General features: G+C 39.1%; 1 pseudogene; it reads right to left on the bottom strand.

The window, feature by feature from the left end:
• Positions 1 to 665: 665 nt before the first annotated feature.
• Positions 666 to 1,440, bottom strand: LOC102767432 (annotated as a pseudogene).
• Positions 1,441 to 7,215: the final 5,775 nt, after the last annotated feature.

A 7,215-nucleotide genomic window follows, 5' to 3' on the forward strand; every position in this document is an offset into this window, starting at 1 on the left:
CCACTTTGAGAAGTGTCTTTTTAGGTCCTTTGCCCATTTCTTTTTTTTTTTTTTTACAATAATAGAACTATTTTATTAAACATATGAATGTACTTATTTTGTACAAAACATGGTGACATTTTTCTCTCTCTTCTGCCACACGAGGCTATCACTCTAGAACTTCCTATTTACCAAAACACTTGGCAGCAGTCATGACAAGTTGAAGAAAAGTGCAATTCTGAAAGTAACACCACATAACCAAAATGGGGAACAAAACCAGGCAGAAATTAGCAGGTTTCTTGGCTAACTCTCTGCTGACAGACCCTAATCATGCTCAACAGGTAATATTTTAGGAATAGAGACTCCTGAGTATTTAAGTAATACTGCCCAACTCTATTGGCAGCATCCCTCTTCTACTTCCATCTATCCAGATGGTATTATAACTATAATTTGTAACTTCTTTTAAGAAATTCCAGTTTGGCTTACACCCCTATGAGTTACCTATCTCACTTTGAATTTCAAAATAATGGAAGAGCAGTATGTTTCAAAATGATGTCAATTGAGACATTTTATGAATGAAACCTACTTTCTAGAAGTCAACTGTTCAAAACATATGCACAGCTGGACACAACAGACTGAGAAAATAGGTCCTGCTGGGAAATATGTTGGGTACAAATTAGATCCAGTTATTCTGCATCTGTGGATTTAAAATCATCATCCACAGTGGAATAGATGTGTCCCTCATTGCTTAAAAAATCCACAGCTTGCTTGATTGAGGCTATAGGCATGTGTTGAGATCGTGAAAGTTCAATCCTTCAGGTCTTGGACAAGCCTTGATCAAATTCGGCACCTGGTTTTGGGCCACAGTGAGGCCATTTGCCGGTATGAGGCTATTCCCACCAAAGCTCCCTGCTTCACCCATTCCTGGATTGCTGATAGGCGCTTTCCCGGCTGAGGGCTAGCTGTTAGCTTTGGTCAGCATCATGTGTGCATTCAATACTTCCAGAATATGTGCGGTGAACTCATTCATATCCTCCAAGGGCATGATCTTAAAGGCCACCTGGCTTTTTTTGTTCTGAAAAGATCTCAGATGGCCAGCCACTTTCACATATGTTTCTGGGGGAACCACAGTGTTTTCACCACTGGCATCATCTGTGTCAATCCACTGGCGAATATCCATGGGTGCAGCTGTCATGTCATCTATTTTGTAAACAATGTTGGTTGGAGCCTTCTCAGCATGTCTGATTATCCCCACAATAGTGACCTGTGATATCTCAACACTCCCAATTCTGAACACTTCATCAACCAGAGTGGCAGAAAGCAGCTGAGATATGGTACAGGGTACAATGTGCTGGGCTCGGGTTCTTGTTCCACATCTTGGTCACGACTCCCTCAGGAAAGACGCCCAGGAGGCTCCGGTCCACTGGGTTCGCCGGACACCGCAGAACCCTGTTGCGGCCGCAGCCCCTTTGCCCATTTCTTAGCTGGATTATTTGTCTTCCTTTTGTTAAGTTGTATGAGTTCCTTATATATTTTGGATATAAACCCTGTATCAGATGTATCATTGCCAAATATGTTCTCCCATACAGTGGGCTCCCTTTTTGTTTTGTTGATGGATTCTTTTGCTGTGCAGAAGCTTTTTATTTTGATGTAGTCCCATTTGTTTATTTTCTCTTTAGTTTCCTTTGCCCTAGGAGATGTATTAGTAAACATATTGCTACGAGGTATGTTTGATTTTTTTCTGCCTAATTCTTCTAGGATTTTTATGATTTCCTGACTTATATTTAAGTCTAGTTTAATTTTTTTTGCATGTATCTTTCCAATTTTCCCAGCACCATTTATTGAAGAGACTGTCTCTGCTCCATTGTATGCTCTTGCCTCCTATTTCAAATATTGAGTATAATAGCTTTGGTCAATTCCTGCATTCTCTGTTCTGTTTCATTTATCTATATGCCTGTTCTTATGCCAGTAGCATGCCGTTTTATTATGGTGGATTTTTAGCATAACTTGATATCTGGAATTGTGATTCCTCCAACTTTGTTCTTTCTCAAGACTGCTGCAGCTATTCAGGGTCTTTTTTGGTTCCAAGTAAATTTTTGGAGTGTTTGTTCTTTTGGGTGTTGATTTTGTACTCTGCTACATTGCCAAATTCATTTATTAAATCTAGTAGTTTTTTGGTGGAGTCTTTAGGGTTTTCTATGTATAGTATCATGTCAGCTGCGAATAATGGGAGTTTTACTTCCTCCTTTTGAATTTGGATGTCTTTTATTTCTTCTTCCTGTCTGATTGCTGTGGCTAGCACTTCCAGTACTATGTTGAATAAGAGTGCTGAAGGAGGGCATCCCTGTCTTCATGGTGTATGATCTTTTTAATATATTGCTGGATCTGATTTGCTAATATTTTGTTGAGGATTTTAGCATTTATGTTCATCAGGGATATTAATTTGTAATTCTCTTTCTTTGTAGTGTCTTTATTTGGTTTTGGAATTAGGATAATGCTGGCCTCATAAAAAGAGCTTGGAAGTGTTCCTTCCTCTTCAATTTTTTGGAACAATATGAGGAGTAAAGGTGTTAGTTCTTCTTTGAATATTTGGTACAACTTCCCTGTGAAGCCATCTGGACCTGGGCTTTTGTTTACCACTGCCCCAGGACCTCACCACCTCATTGTTTGTGTCCATGGGTTATACACATATGCATACAAGTTCATTGGTTGATCTCTTCCCACCTACCCTCCCCTGTCTTCCCTCTGAGGTTCAACAGTCTGTTCATGCTTCTATGACTCTGGGTCTATTTTTGATCATCAGTTTATTTGGTTCTTTGGATTCAACATATGAAGGAGATCATGTGTTACTGATCTTTCTCTGACTGGCTTATTTCACTCAGCATAATACTCTCCAAATCGTAAGAGGTCTTTCTTTTTTATTGCCACATAGTATTCCATTGTGTACCATTTTTTTTTTTTTTATCCATTCATCTGCTGATGGGAACTTAGGCTGTTTCCAAGTTTTAGCTATTGTAAATTGTGCTGCTGTGAACATAGGGATGCATATATCCTTTCTGATGAGTGTTTCTGGTCTCTTGGGATATATTCTAGAAGTGGGTTCACTGGGTCAAATGGGAGTTCCATTATAAATTTTTTGAGGAAACTCCATATTCTTTTCCATAGTGGCTGCACCAGTCTGCATTCCCACCAGCAGTAGACTAGCGTTCTCTTTTCTCCACAACCTCTCCAACACTTGTCATTGGTTGATTTGCTGATGATAGCCATTCTGACAGGTGTGAGGAGATATCTCGTGTGTTTTTTAAAACATATTTTTATTGATTTCAAAGAGGAAGGGAGAGGGAGAAAGAGAAACATCAGTGATGAGAGAGATCATTCTTTGCCCATTTCTTAGCTGTATTGTTTGTCTTCCTTTTCTTAAGTTGTATGAGTTCCCTATATATTTTGGAGATTAACTGTTTTCAGATGTATCATTGTCAAATATGTTCTCCCATGAAGTGGGCTCTCTTGTCATTTTGATGATGGTTTCGTTTGCAGTGCAGAAGTTTTTTATTTTGATGTAGTCCCATTTGTTTAGTTTCTCCTTAGTTTCCATTTTCCTAAATGATGTATCAGTAAACATATTTCTATGAGAGATTTCTGAGATTTTGGTGCCTAGGATTTCTTCTAGGACTTTTATGGTTTCATGTCTTACATTTAAGTCTTTTATTCATTTTGAGTTTATTCTTGCGTATGATGTAAGTTGGTGATCTAATTTAATTTTTTTGTATGTATCTGTCCAATTTTCCCAATACCATTTATTGAAGAGACTGTTTCTGCTCCATTGTATGCTCTTGCCTCCTTTGTCAAATATAAATTGAGCATAGTGGTTTGGGTCGATTTCTGGGTTCTCTGTTCAGTTTCATTGATCTATATGCCCGTTTTTGTGCCAGTTCCAGGCTGTTTTGAGTACAATGGCTTTGTAGTATAACTTGATACAGTGGGACGTTGACTTACGAGTTTAATCCGTTCCGTGATGGAGTTCGTAACTCAAATTACTCGTATGTCAAATCAAAAGTGAACGAGTGAGACACGTGATGCTGGGCTGATGTTGTGGTGTTCACTGTGACGTTCGCTGCGCCAACTAGCGGTGGGGTATCTGAAGCTGGCTCGTAACCCGAATTTTAGCTCGCAACTCAAAGGAAAAAATTGGCCGAGAGACGGCTCGTATCTCAAAAAACTCATTAGTTGGGACACTCATAAGTCAAGGCCCCACTGTATCTGGTATTGTGATTCCTCCAACTTTGTCCTTCTTTCTCAGAATTACAGCAGCTATTTGGAGTCTTTATTTCTTTTCTATAAATTTTTGGAGTGTTTGTTCTAGTTCTGTGATATATGCCATTGGTATTTTAATAGGGATTGCATTGAATCAATAGATTTCTTTGGGTAGTATGGACATTTTAATGATGTTGGTTCTACTAATGCATGAACATGGTATATTCTTACACTTGTTTATATCTTCTTCTACCTCTTTTTCAATGTCCTGTTGTTTTCAGAGTACAGATCTTTTACGTTCTTGGTTAGGTTTATTCCTAAGTATCTTAATTTTTTGTTGCAATGGTAAATGGGATTTTTTTTTTTAAAAAAAATTCTCTTTCTGAGAGTTCACAATTGGTGCATAACAATGCTATGGGTTATTTGGTGTTAATTTTGTATCCTGCTGCGTTTACAAATTCATTTATTAAGCCTTGTAGTTTTTTTATGGAGTCTTCAGGGTTTTCTATGTACAGTATCATATCATCTGTGAATAATCCATTTATATTTAAGGTTATTATTGACTAGAGGCCCAGTGCACAAGGTGTTTTCCAATAAAGTGGGTCAACTGGTCTCCCACCTGCCCTCCACCCCCACCAAGGCAAAACTGCCTAGATAGCAATTGTCTGCATGAGAAAGATGACCTCCACGGCATGAGGGAATGACTTAGCTCAGGAAACTGAGGTGTCTGCTTTCTGAGCTCTAACCCCAGTGCCCCTGATGCTGACTTTTGCTCACACAGCTCCAGTCCACTCTGCCCTCCCTCTGCTGGAGCACAAGGTGAGTGGTTCCACAGGGAATTTTGTGCATTGGCCCTTTAAGAGGATGCCTGCATTTCCAGTTGTCTTTCCCTGGCAGACAGCAACCCTGCTGCTTTTCATAGCCAGATGTTCTGTGGGTACCCTTCTCAGTTCTGGTGCCTTCTGCTGAGGGGCCCAGCTTAGAGATTAGACCCCAGAGTTCTCAGTGACAACTCCCCACATCTGAGATATCTATCTGGAACTTCAGTTGCTGTCTGTGGGAGCCTGGCCAGCCCTCCACTCCTCCTAACAGTCTGTGCAGTCTCCACTTTCCATCCATGATTATCAGGGTTCTCTCCAGTGAATCTTCAGTTGATTGTTTAGTTGTAATTCCAGTTTGGTCCGGGAAGCGTGTCTGTGCAGCATACACTTACTTTGTCGCCATTTTTAATCTCCAAATGGTAAAGTTTTCATTCTTTTTTTTAAGGCCGAGTCATATTCCATTATATACATCCATATCCATATATAGCACAGCATTTTTATCTACTTGTCTATTCATGGGCACTTGGGTTGCTTCCATATCTTGGCTATTGTAAATAATGCTGCAGTGAACATGGGGGTGCATATATTCTTTTGAATTAGTGTTTTGGATGTATTCAGATATATACACAAAAGTGGAATCACTGGGTCTTAAGGCAGTTTCATTTTGAATTTTTTGCGGAACCTCCATACTCTTTTCCATAATGGCTGTGCCAATCTGCATTCCCACCAGCAGTGCATGAAGGTTCCCTTTTCTCCACTTCCTCACTAACACTTGCCATTTGTGGACTTGTTGATAATAGTCATTCTGACAGGTGTGAGGTGATAGCTCATTGAGGTTTTAAAATATTTATTATTTTATTTTATTTTATTTTTTCAATAACATTTATCTCCCCTATACCCTACTCCACCTCCACCCACACATCTCCCCTCCCCACAACCACCACACTGTTGTCTATGTCCATTAGTCCTTTCTCTCCCTTTTTCCTTTTTTTTTCAATCACAGACTCCCAGCAAGCTGTCAGCCTGTTCTCTATATATGAATCTGTCTCTATTTTTCTTGTTAGTTCAGTTTGTTCACTAGATTCCACATATGAGTGAAATCATATGATACTTGTGTTTCTCTGACTGACTTATTTCACTTAGCATAATATTCTGCAGGCCCATCCATGCAGTTGCAAAAAGTAAAATTTTCTTCTTTTTTATGGCTGAGTAGTATGTAGAAAATTTGCTCTGCTAATCTTCCGGTCATTCTCAGAGATATCTGTTATATATGTAGTTGTTAGTTTTGGTGTCAATGAGAGGAAGTGAGCTCAGGGTCTTCCTACTTCACCATCTTGAACCCAAAGCCAGGAGCCTTGCTTTTGAATGCCAATTTAACTTCATAGTGATACATTGCTTCTTGTGATTGGTACATTGCCTATGCAACAAATTTGTCTCCGGATCACTCAATCACTGCCGCCACTCCTCTTATTACAATCTTTACTTTAAAGTCTATTTTGTCTGATATAAATATAGCCACTCCAGAGTTCTTTTGGTTTTCATTTGCCTAAAATATCTTTTTTTAAATATATTTTTTATTGAGTTAAGAGAAGAAGGAAGAGGGAGAGAGAGATAGAAATATCAATTATGAGAGAGAATCATAGGTCGACTGTCTCCTGCATGATGGTTCGAGCCTGCAACTCAGGCATGTGCTCTAGGAATTGAACCATGACCTCCTAGTTCATAGATTGATGCTCAACCACTGAGCTACACCAGCCTGGCTGAAATATCTTTTTAAATCTTTCACTTTCAGTATCCTCATGTCCTTATATCTGAAGTTAGTCTCTTGTAGGCAGTTTATGGACGGGTCTTGTTGTTGTTGTTTAAATCTCATCATCTACTCTATGCTTTTTTTTTAAAAAAAAAGAGATCTTTTTATTTATTTGTAACATTTACAAGTAACATGTTCAGTACCATTAACATTGCATAAAAACAGAGATTAAGTGAATATTCCCCTTGGTCCGTCCTCCAAGCCCATGTCCCTCTCCAGAGGTATTCACCCAACTTGGCTTGAAATGTATTATTTTTTAAAAAAATATATTTTTTAATTGATTAAGATATCACATATGTGTCCTTATCCCCACGTTATCCCCTACCCCCCCGCCACCGCTCATGCCCTCAC

The sequence above is a fragment of the Myotis davidii genome, unplaced genomic scaffold, assembly GCF_000327345.1.
Source record: "Myotis davidii unplaced genomic scaffold, ASM32734v1 scaffold992, whole genome shotgun sequence".
Lineage (NCBI taxonomy): Eukaryota > Metazoa > Chordata > Mammalia > Chiroptera > Vespertilionidae > Myotis > Myotis davidii.